Raw genomic sequence first — 13,277 nt, 5'->3', positions numbered from 1 at the left:
GGTAATTTAAACAAGATATCATAATAAGGACATATTCGCTAAAACGACGTATTAGCTGAGATTTTTAGGAAGTCTGTGGTACACAAAACCTGTATTTGGTTTGCATGATTTTTTTCTTTCGTGTTACCTAGCGCTTTAAAAACTTTCAAAATATTATTTTTACATGAAAGTGGCATTTCACTAAACCATTGTCAAAGAATAAATGAGCCCGTTACTCTTTGATAATAATCATAAGACAGTATAAGTTATTTAAAGGCATACATTAGACCTTTTAAAAACCACAATGGAAATTATAATATATCCATGCAAACGTGTGCGGCTCCATAAGCATTTTATTACAACTTTACATTTACATGTCATTAAACTAGTTGAAACATCAATATGCTTATCACAAATATACAGTCTTAAGAGCGATTACGGTCAGTTAAATTCTTATTATTGTTTGCTCTGTTCATGTATTCTGGTAGACTGTTACTGGTCTAGCGGATGGGCCAAATATTGCCCAAGCATACCGATGACTGTAATGTAACAGTATTAAGGCATCTTTCACTTACAAATTGATTCAAACATCTTACCAAGAAAGTAGGACAAAAAATGTCTTTTAAATTCAGAAATAATAATTGTCACGTATTGTTAATGTTTGTATGTTTTCTAGTTTTCATATACATTATTTCTAAGGAACACTTTCACGTTGCCCACTGCAAGGACGTATCAGACGTGTTTTCCAGAAAAAAAATCGTAACCCCATGAACCACCAATCGATGGCTCCCTTCGTGTTCGAGAAGCTGATGCAGGAGGTGATACGGAACAACAGTGCTGATAAGACGAACGGAGACTTATACTAAAACTAACTGATGAAAATTGAAAAATGTATATAAGTTTGTTTCATCTTAACTAGACTGCATATAAATGTTGTTTCTTTTTAGCATGTTTGTGTTTTTGTTTAAGAAAAATAGCTACTTTGGTGACATGGCATTCACACATATCGAAAACTGGACTCAAAGGTTAAATATAAACATTTTTGAACTCCTTTCACTTTTAAAAAGTTAAAAGCAAGGATCTGATTTATGAAGGTGAGTCTCAATAGTTTATCGTCAGATCCAATGCGTATCGTTAATTGGAGATTATTTTAATCAGATTGAGGCTCTATGGCGACAGATGAGAAAAGACATCTACATAAATAACACTGTTACAAATATCAATCAAACACAAAATCTATGTCGACAAGATTAAGAATGCACATCTGTACAGTTACACGTTTCTATCAAAGCGCCAACAACATCCTTTACAGCGACAAGATGAGAAGTGAATATCTGCATTAATACTATTGTACCATGTACGTATATCTTTCTTTACGGCGAGTAGATGAGAAATGAGCATTTCCTTAGATACTACTAGATGAAGCATGTATATATCAAAACAATAGCATCCTCTGTAGCAATAAGATGAGAAATGAAGATGTGTGTCGACACCAATATAACTTGTATGTATCAAAAACAGTATCATGTTCAGTGGCGACAAGACGAGAAATGCACATCTGCATAAACAGCATTCATATTATATGTATCTATCAATATCTGCATCAGTCCATATTAAGCATTTGTCTACCAAAACCAAAAGCACGTTCTACAGCGGCAAGAAAAATAATTTAAAACATCTGCATAGATACCATTGTAGCACGTACTAGTATCTACCAAATCCAATTACACGTTATACAGCGATATGACCAGAAATAAACTTCTGCATAGATACCATTGAAGCATGTATCTATCAAAACAAATAACACGTTCTACAGCGACAAAATCAGACATTTTAAACATCTTCCTAGATGCCATTGTAGCACGTATCTATTAAAACCAATAATACGTTCTACAGCGAATGATCAGACAATTAAAACATCTGCATAGATACCACTGTTAGTGGAGCAGGATATTGCAAAAATACTTCAGTTGATGATACAAGCATCAAATTTACAGGACAGTAACTACCTGGCATGCGCTTTAACATAAGATCAAGGGCCACTTGAAATAATGTCGTTTCCAAGATGGCCGCTGCAAAAACAAAATGGCCGCCATTTTGTATTTACTTTTCAGTACTTTATTTGAGGCAAGCATGTAATACATTAAAACGATAGCAGTTTTATGCCCCCAGCATCTACTGATGCGGGGGGCATATAGTGATTGTCCTGTCCGTCCGTTCGTCCGTCCGTCCGTCCGTTTATACGAGGTTAACCAAATGGGACCGTTTCGTCTTGCATCAATACCCCTTACTAGAATGACTTGATACTAATGAAGATGTAACCTGTGACCATTCCTCATCTTCAGACATCACCTGACCTCAGTTTGACTTTGACCTTGACCTCATTTTGGACTTAGGTTGCTTTATATGGGCCATCTCTTGGTTAACCAAATGGAACCGTTTCGTCTAGCATCAATACCCCTTACAACAAGAGCACCGCCTTGCGGGTGCTGACGCTCATCTGATTTTTTTGTATAATAGAAATATTGTCCTACCCATGATTTTCTAAGTCTAAAAAGGGCCATCATTCTTGCAAAAAGCAGGATAGAGTTATGTTTCTTGATGTACAGTGTCCACTTATGATGGTGAAAAACTGTTGCAAGTTTTAAAGCAATAGCTTTGATAGTTTATGAGAAAAGTTGCCTTAAACATAATACTCAACCAAGAAAATGATTTTCTAAGTCCAAAAGGGGCAATAATTATTGCAAAAAGCAGGATGGAGTTATGTTGCTTGCTGTACAGGGTCAGCTTATGATGGTGAACAAGTGTTGCAAGTTTCAAAGCAATAGCTTTGATAGTTTAAGAGAAAAAGTTGACCTAAACATAAAACTTAACCAAGAAATCTGATATTTTCTAAGTCCAAAAGGGGCCATAAATCTTGCAAAAAGCAGGATGGAGTTATGTTTCTTGCTGTACAGGGTCAGCTTATGATGGTGAACAAGTGTTGCAAGTTTTAAAGCAATAGCTTTGATAGTTTAGGATAAAAGCTGACCTAAACATAAAACTTAACCAAGAAAACTGATTTTCTAAGTCCAAAAGGGGCAATAATTCTTGCAAAAAGCAAGATGGAGTTATCTTTCTTGATGTACAGGGTCTGCTTATGATGGTGAACAAGTATTCCAAGTTTCAAAGCAATAGCTTTGATAGTTTAGGAGAAAAGTTGACCTAAACATAAAACTTAACCAAGAAATCTGATATTTTCTAAGTCCAAAAGGGGCCATAAATCTTGCAAAAAGCAAGATGGAGTTATGTTTCTTGCTATACAGGGTCAGCTTATGATGGTGAACAAGTATTCCAAGTTTCAAAGTAATAGCTTTGATAGTTTAGGAGAAAAGCTGACCTAAACATAAAACTTAACCAGGCAACGCCGACGCAGACGCCGACGCCGACGCCAACAACCGCTCAAGTGATGACAATAACTCATCATTTTTTTTCAAAAAATCAGATGAGCTAAAAATGAATTGATACTAATACAGATGTAAACTGTGACCATTCCTCATCTTCAAACATCACCTGACCTCAGTTTGACCTTGACATCGTTTTGGACTTAGGTGCAAAATCTATCGACAAGGATTCCACTGGGGGCATCAAGCGTTTCTTGAACGCAATTCCTTGGTTTTATTTATACACTTTCGTTTCAGTTTAGAACAGAATACCAATCTTTAGTATTCATATTCTTTTAGTTTGTAATCAATTTTGTATGACTAAGCTCATGGCTTAGACATCTCAACACTCAAGTGTTTATAACTTGCAGTTTTGTTTTCGAACAATGGTAAAATCTGAAGCACACCAACCAATATAAGTTTTATATACATTACACTCAGATTACATTCAATGCAATAAATTAACATCGTTAGAAAATGCGTCTTATAAACCATGAGGGGATAAAGAAATAGGACAGCGTGAGCACTTGCACAGTCAAGAGCAACATTGTCTTATATCTGCTTCAACCATCCCCAGTTTGACGGAGGCGGCAGTTGCTGCATGGTAACAGCTGCTTTACCCCAGACATGGCCTGCCTGAAAAATTGCTCGCTTGATGAATTGTTTCAGAGCACCTTTTGTTGGTGGAATCGCATTATACGCTCTTTGTTTCCGGGCAAACAAATCAAGTCGAGCTTCATCCATCTTGCATGTCATGCTTGATCGAGCATACAATATAACTAAAAAAAATTTCTAATGTATCCATTTCCTACTCAGTTATTGTGTATTTGGCAACACTGAGACTATAAAATACTTTGAACTGTAGCTGTTTCACAAACATTCCATTCCTGCCATGCAGATTTCTTGCCCTTGCCGACAAATGCAGAAACAGTGTCGCAACGGGTAAAAGCAAAAAACAATGGCAATGCCTTTGAGTAAGGACCAAGTAAGCAAGCCACAAAACATCAATACACTGCAATAGCAAGAACTAACTAATAATTGTAATTGTCCGGTTTCCTGTCAATGAGGCATGCTTTGCATGAACATATATACGATTATCGGCTTCTTCGTGATTTCATGGAGCAAGCGCATTTCTGTTTATATATAAATTGCAAACAATATCGGCACCTTTTGTTGCTATGATCATTTTGTTGGTTTGCACAGTTATCATTATACCCCGAGGTATCTAGGGGCTATTCTGGATTCCGGTCCGTCCGTCTGTACACGGAATTTGTCTGCGCTATTTCTCAGCAATTATTTGCCAGTTTAAAATCAAACTTTGTAATTATTATCAGTACAAATCCAAGTTGCGCATGTGCGAAGCGGGTTCCATTTGGATGAATTTTCACTTAGTTATGGCCCTTTATTTTTCTTTCTTTATATGTATATGGAAAACTTTTGTCCGCGCTATTTCTCGGTCATCATATGCGAGACTTTTATCAAACCTTGCAATTATTATTGGTACCAAGTCAAGTTGTACATGTGCAAAGCATAATCCATTTGAATTATTTTTCACATAGTTATAGCCCTTTATTATTTTTTTCTATATATGTATATGAAAAAAAAATGTCCGCGCAACTTATCAGTCATTGTATGCCAGACTGTTATCACACCTTGTTATTACTATTATCATTGGTACCAAGTGTAGTTATGCATGTGCAAAACACGTTCCATTTCAATGAATTTTTACTAAGTTGTGGCCCTTTATTTGTTTCAATTACGAACAGAGTTACATTGGATTTTTTAACATACTTTATATGTTAAGTATAACTAGTTGATGACCCTTGGTGATATAATAAAATAAAAAAGCGGAAACACACAGGTCTCCAAACACGACATAAACGAAAATGTTGCAGGCTTGATTTGATTTGTGGTTATGGAGTCTGCATATCACAGAAACTGTCAAAAGACAAGATTAAAAAGCAGATTACATGGTCCCTTGTCCATGACCTTGACCTACTGACTTATTTTCTTCTTTTTTTAAGATATTGCCATAAAATTCAAACCACTTGTACAGTTTTGAACAAACATTTCAAAACTGACTTTCAGTGACCTTGATCTTGACCTACTTTCTTCTTTTTTAGATACAGCAGTGAAGTTTGGAGATCTTATACAGTTTTGCACACCATTTTTTGTGCGTCTTTGTACACTTTCTCCCTGTACAATATACAAAGCAATGTATCATATTTTCAATAACCCTGTTCCTCTGACAATAAGCTGATGTCTGGGGGTATTCATCACCATTAGTGGTACGTCTTGTTTTATCCGCACGAAAACTAAATAATTTAGTTTTATTTTCAACGCATCTAAGAAAGCTATTCCATAGTTTAGGAGGTCTTCTATTACACTCTTTTCGACATTATCAAGAGTTTGAAATAGAACATAAACAAAAGCACAGATACTTAAACTTACAATGATATATTCAAATTTGGTATCTGTTAATACAAAGTATGTACTATTATAATTTGAAGGCCAAGGGACTATCCTATTACCGCCTTCAATATATATTTTAACATTTTGCTGTATGGGATACGACTTGTTTTCATTTTTTTTTATACATACACGTATTGAAGTTGTCACAGAACTCCATGCTAAGTTACATGACATTATGAACTATATCAGTGTGCCCTTGTAGTGTTTGTAGTTCATTCTATAGAATCATTACACATATCATTTAATTAAAGATTTTGTTTCAGCTGATAAGCAATGGTTCAGTATTGTCATGATTTTGAGACTGTTTCTCAGTGAAACAAAGCAAGAAATGAAGGATAGAACAAAGAAAAGATTGAAAAGAAGAGACGTCCATATAAACCATATTAGCTTATTTCAGGCCAATATCATAATAATATGCTTTCAGGTTTATCTGGGACCAGGATCTAATCAATAGTCGATGGTTATAACACTGAAAGTAGAAAACTCAAACTTGGCCGTGATAAGAACGTTATCTCAAAGTCTGGCGGTCATTTTAAAGATGGCGACCTTCTTAAATGGGTCAATATTTGGAAAAGGCAACATAAAAAATAAAGCTATCAGCTTATGGGAACAAATTGATAGGGAAAAACATGTTATATCCCAACAAATATGATATTTTAGAAACTTACAGATCCTGATTATATGAAAAATGCCTCAATTCTGGCAGCCATTTTGAAATTTGGAGGCCATCTTGAAAATGGATGATTTTTAGGTGGCCCTCGATCATTTTTCAATCTGGGCCATATGAAGAACATTTAGTGTAAATTTCATACTTGTATCATCAAGTGAAGTATTTCCTTAGATTTTCACACTAAGCTGCTCCACTATGTAGCATGTATCTATTAAAGCTCATAGCATGTTCTACAGCGACAAGATCAGACATTTTATACATCTGCATAGATACCATTGTAGCACGTATCTATCAAAACCAATAACACGTTCTACAGAGACAAGATCAGACATTTTAAACAGCTACATAGATACTATTGTAGCATGTATCTATCAGAACCAACCACATGCTCTACGGCGACAAGATCAGGCATTTTAATCAGCTGCATAAATACCATTGTAGCATGTATCTATCAAAACCAATAACACGTTCTACAGCAACAAGATCAGACATTTTAAACAGCTGCATAGATACCATTGTAGCACGTATCTATCAAAACCAGTAACACGTTCTACAGCGACAAGATCAGACATTTTAAACAGCTGCATAGATACCATTGTAGCACGTATCTATCAAAACCAATAACACGTTCTACAGCGACAAGATCAGACATTTTAAACAGCTGCATAGATACTACTGTGGCATGTATCTATCAGAACCAACCACATGCTCTACGGCGACAAGATCAGACATTTCAAACAGCTGCATAGATACCATTGTAGCACGTATCTATCAAAACCAATAACACGTTCTACAGCGACAAGATCAGACATTTTAAACAGCTGCATAGATACCATTGTAGCACGTATCTATCAAAACCAATAACACGTTCTACAGCGACAAGATCAGACATTTTAAACAGCTGCATAGATACTACTGTAGCATGTATCTATCAGAACCAACCACACCCTCTACGGCGACAAGATCAGACATTTTAAACAGCTGCATAGATACTACTGTAGCATGTATCTATCAGAACCAACCACATGCTCTACGGCGACAAGATCAGACATTTTAAACAGCTGCATAGATACCATTGTAGCACGTATCTATCAAAATCAATAACACGTTCTACAGCGACAAGATCAGACATTTTAAACAGCTGCATAGATACCATTGTAGCACGTATCTATCAAAACCAATAACACGTTCTACAGCGACAAGATCAGACATTTTAAACAGCTGCATAGATACTACTGTAGCATGTATCTATCAGAACCAACCACATCTCTACGGCGACAAGATCAGACATTTTAAACAGCTGCATAGATACCATTGTAGCACGTATCTATCAAAACCAATAACACATTCTACAGCGACAAGATCAGACATTTTAAACAGCTGCATAGATACCATTGTAGCACGTATCTATCAAAACCAATAACACGTTCTACAGCGACAAGATCAGACATTTTAAACAGCTGCATAGATACTACTGTAGCATGTATCTATCAGAACCAACCACATGCTCTACAGCGACAAGATCAGACATTTTAAACAGACAAGATCAGACATTTTAAACAGCTGCATAGATACTAATGTAGCATGTATCTATCAGAACCAACCGCATGCTCTACGGCGACAAGATCAGACATTTTAAACAGCTGCATAGATACCATTGTAGCACGTATCTATCAAAATCAATAACACGTTCTACAGCGACATGATCAGACATTTTAAACAGCTGCATAGATACCATTGTAGCACGTATCTATCAAAATCAATAACACGTTCTACAGCGACAAGATCAGACATTTTAAACAGCTGCATAGATACTAATGTAGCATGTATCTATCAGAACCAACCACATGCTCTACGGCGACAAGATCAGATATTTTAAACAGCTGCATAGATACCATTGTAGCACGTATCTATCAAAACCAATAACACGTTCTACAGCGACAAGATCAGACATTTTAAACAGCTGCATAGATACTACTGTAGCATCAGAACCAACCACATGCTCTACAGCGACATGATCTGACATTTTAAACAGCTGCATAGATACCATTGTAGCAAGTATCTATCAAAACCAATAACACGTTCTTCAGCGACAAGATTAAACATTTTTTCACAGATGCATAGGTACTATTGTAGCATATATCTATCAAAACAAATAGCACGTTCGAGATCTGCAGCGACACGGTCAGAAATTTTAAACAGCTGAATAAATACCACTATAAAACATTTATCTATCAAAACCAACACCGTGCCCACTGCTGGCTAAATTCAAAATGAGCACATACGTAGATATGATTGTATTACTAATACGGAAGTACATAAAATTTTGAAGAATCCATTTCATTGGCTGTCAAGTTGTGTTTAAAAATAGACAACTTCTTATTTGCTGACGGTTTTTCTTTTCATTGAAAGGGCTTTAAATGTTAATCATCAAGGCTTAAAAAAAATATCTAAACTTCATTTTTTTTTCTATTTAAAGAAAACAAAATGAACCTTTTAGCAAGGTATTTGATTATAGTTTTATTTCGTCTTCTATCTAACTTTTTAAATAAAATTTCATTAACTTTGTATCTAATTACTTCCGATACTTCTACATGAGTCGGGAACAAAATAAACATGGGAAGGAGCTCCGCTCGCTTAGCTCAACAGGGAGAGCGCAGACCTATGGATATAGGCGTATGTTCATCATGACGATAGATAAAGACATTGTGTTTGAAATCATTCGTCCTTCACCTCTGTTTCATGTGGAAAGTTGGCAGTTACTTGCAGAGGAAAGGTAAGTACCGGTACAAAATCCAGAAACATCGGCTAGGTTAACAGCCCGCCGTTATATATCTGAAATACTGCTGAAAAATGGAGTTAAACCCAAAACAAGTAAAGCAAAAAAGACATGGGACGACAAAGACACACAGTTTAATGTAGAAAACATTCATTTGAAATTATGTCGTACAATTCACGCACCATACTTTTTATATCTGTGATAAGTTTCTGCAAGTAATACCTGCCTAATAGATAAATAAAGAAGATGAGTGCTTAAACATCGTTTCTGTGACATATTTATGATACAGTGATAAAACATCTAAGGTTAATTTGTAAAAAGAAATAACATTTATCCATTTTCACATCATTCTGGGCCATTTCCACAAATTCTGAGCATCATTCTGAGCCATCTTTAGAAATGTTGAGTACAGTTTTACTATAATATTGTAAAAGTCTTGTTTTGTTTGATATAGGCAGTTTGTCTGACATCTGCTGATCCCATTTAAGGAGTAATGAAGATTGAACGTATGTTCCGTTGAAATAGAATATTTATGAAATCATATAAAATAATCATTCGCAAAAATTTACAGTGCATTTATTAATGTTTTTATTGAGAAATTTGGCCAAGTCACGCGTCCTCAAGCTATTCATTCTCGCATTAAATTGAGAGGGGAGAGGAACACATTACCATATATTATATCTTAACTAGAAATTTCGTATGTCTTGTACACAGATATAACTAATGAAACTGTACTAAAAACACATGTACAAATGCATTTCGTAACTTAAAGGTTTTAAGGCTCCTTATTATTTTCATCATCTAAAACACTCATTTATGTTTATTTATATTTTTAAAATAGATATAGAGTTTGTTATTTAAGTCACGTAAAATTTCTATGCCAAAACACATTTTAACCACATGACTTATAGTCTATATATATATTCTATATGTAGAAAAAGGTATAAGCTTATTTCGAAAGCAAATTAGTTTTAGTGCATGAAAAATGTATTTAACATTATGCTCTGTATGTATAATTAGAAAGATGTACATGCGTGTGACAGACAGACCGACAGATATATATTCTGATGCATGTTACATGTAGGTAATAAATTATTTTAAACTACCATTGCGGGAACATATTTTTAAAGAGTACATTTCTACATCAAAATTAAGTTGTTAAAATCAACATTATGGACAAAACGCTTATCAGTAAGATATAAGACAAAATCAATACGTTTAATAGTTTGTTTTTTTTTTCCTATATGTCAAAATATGTGACAAGTATCGCCCGGTGGCTTATTTAACACGGAAATAGATATTTTATCTCTGCTCATCTGTCTGTAATTAATTTATACAAACTGATAGGTAATAAAAGATGCTCAGTAGTTACTGGGAGTGCATGCTTTCATGGCAACAATATAATTTCAGAACAGACAACGTCTTCTATGTGATACCAGAATCACAATAAGTATAACCCTTAACATGCTGGACACGCTTGAGTCTGTCTTTGCGGCCAGTGTAGATCATGATCTGCACTGTTCGCCATTCAGTCAGTATTTTTTGCGTAAGCACCCCTTTTATCAGTTAATGGTACTGTCCAAATTGAACGATGGAAAGTTCATTATAGAAATTTAGCAGCTTAAGGGATATTCTAACCCGATAGTTCAGGAGCATGATATGAAGCGCATTTCAATCTTAATACGTGACTAATGCTGTAAATAGTTCAAATAATATTTTTAACAATGGAAAGGGACTATACAAGTGTTTTATGTCTGTATAGATCACTCTGATTTTCCTTTTTATTTACAAACAGAAATTCACTAAATGAAAACACCAGTCAGTGACTTACCATAGTTATAGCTTATACGTGACTAACTGCAGCCAGCATACACAATAGACATCGTATGAAAGACGTTGCAAATTGAACCAGTAACTCTCTTCATTGAAAAGGAAATATGGCGGAATATACCAACAGGAATTAGGTCTTGAGAATAATAAATAGTTGCTGAAATTCCTTCACAATACTACTTTACAAAATTAGTACAAATTATAGCATTTAAAGTTAAATAGATCGTAAAATCCTTTTCATGAATCATGGTATACACGTGCAGATGTGTTTTATACACATAGCCTAAAAAAATTTTAAAAAAAAATAAAAAAAAAACAAAAAAAACCCAGAAAAATATTGTACATATAAACAGACTTAGTAAAGCTTTTCTTTTTAATAGGTCGCCTGGTTCTTATGAACCTTCGAAGTCCTCTATCCAGACAAAAACAAGTACTGACCTGTTAGATATACATGCGAGAAATTCAGTGGCATCTAAGAAATTTCCAGCGCCTATACCGGGATTAGTTTACTTTATACTAATTTATTTTAGCTTGACTTTGATGAAAGCTTCAAGCTTATTTGAACCACTCTCGAGTCCGCTTCCTGGAAAAAAATGTGCTGATGTCTTATGAGAATACGTGAGGGCTCGAACATACGACTCATGGGTTGAGCGGCGACACCTTAACCACTGGTCCAACGGGATTTGAAACCGCACCTCTGGATTTCTTATCTAATATGTTATGTATAATATGTATAAAACAAAAATAAAATGGGGACACGCGTTTAAGATAGTATAACACCTGATGATCTACACCGCGGGTACACAAACTGCTAAATTCTAAGAAATGGTTCTCCACTGGGTATGTTAAATATACGACCAACAGAATAGGTAATTTGAAATAATGCACAATAAAATAGATTCTTAAATGAGAAATACCCATCAAGAAGCATGATGTTACAACATGTATCACATTTTGAATACATGTAACTATATATACATGAAGCATATTGTCGTTCTCATGATGAAGATCAGCGGACCAGTCGCAGTTTTAATGCACTGTGGTCAAAGTTGATTTTTACAATTTGTGACCCTATACGGTCCAAATCAACGCTTGCGGATTGGTTTAATTATTCTTTTATCAAGTCCAAAATTTCTTTTCAATGTATAACATTTATTTATATTTTTTTGTATCTAATATAATGAATTGAATTTATTCACAACTCTTTTATATTTGTTATATCTGTTTGTACTTGTTATCAATAGCGGGGTTAAAAGCTCAATCAGAACTGAAGTTGTATTGTTATATGTCTTGCCAGCTTACAATAAAAATTATTTTACCTATCTTACGCAATGGCCCCTCCTTGTAGTAAAGGGGAAACAATCGCTGCGGAGAGTTTATCTTCACCCTAACTGTATTAATTAAGATGAATAAATACTTAACTGAGCTGGTGTATTTAATAAGATAAGCAAAATATCACATAAAAAGTAAAATAAAGCTATCTGGGGCTAGGTTTAGTACACGACCAATGTTGTTTGTTACTGATGTGCAACCCGTGCAATTATATATATGAGCCGTGCCATGAGAAAACCAACATAGTGGGTTTGCGACCAGCATGGATCCAGACCAGCCTGCGCATCCGCGCAGTCTGGTCAGGATCTATGCTGTTCGCTTTTAAAGCCTACTGGAATTGGAGAAACTGTAAGCGAACAGCATGGATCCTGACCAGACTGCGCGGATGCGCAGGCTGGTCTGGATCCATGCTGGTCGCAAACCCATTATGTTGGTTTTCTCATGGCACGGCTCATATGTACTGTCAGCGCTTTTTCAGAACAAATACAAATGATCACATGTGTTGGTGCACTGAAAAAGCATCTGGCGTTTTCAGAAAGTGAGGGCCAAGTGATGATAAAGCTTTGATTAGACTCTAGGCTATTCATTTACAACGGTTCTTAATTTTTTTCTTAGCAGAATTTTTTAATTTGTAATTGTTCGAGTATTATATTGTAGCAAAAAAAAATGCAACTAACTCAGATTATTGGCAAGAGCTAGAATTTCAGTAATGGAGCTCGGGATAACGAGAAATGGGTATACAACTACACTGATGCGAGTCCCGTCACTTTTTATGTTATGTACGGTACGGAAC

The sequence above is a fragment of the Mercenaria mercenaria genome, chromosome 2 (assembly GCF_021730395.1).
Source record: "Mercenaria mercenaria strain notata chromosome 2, MADL_Memer_1, whole genome shotgun sequence".
Taxonomy (NCBI): domain Eukaryota; kingdom Metazoa; phylum Mollusca; class Bivalvia; order Venerida; family Veneridae; genus Mercenaria; species Mercenaria mercenaria.
The sequence above is the reverse complement of the archived record's forward strand: the minus strand, read 5'-3'. Positions refer to the sequence as shown.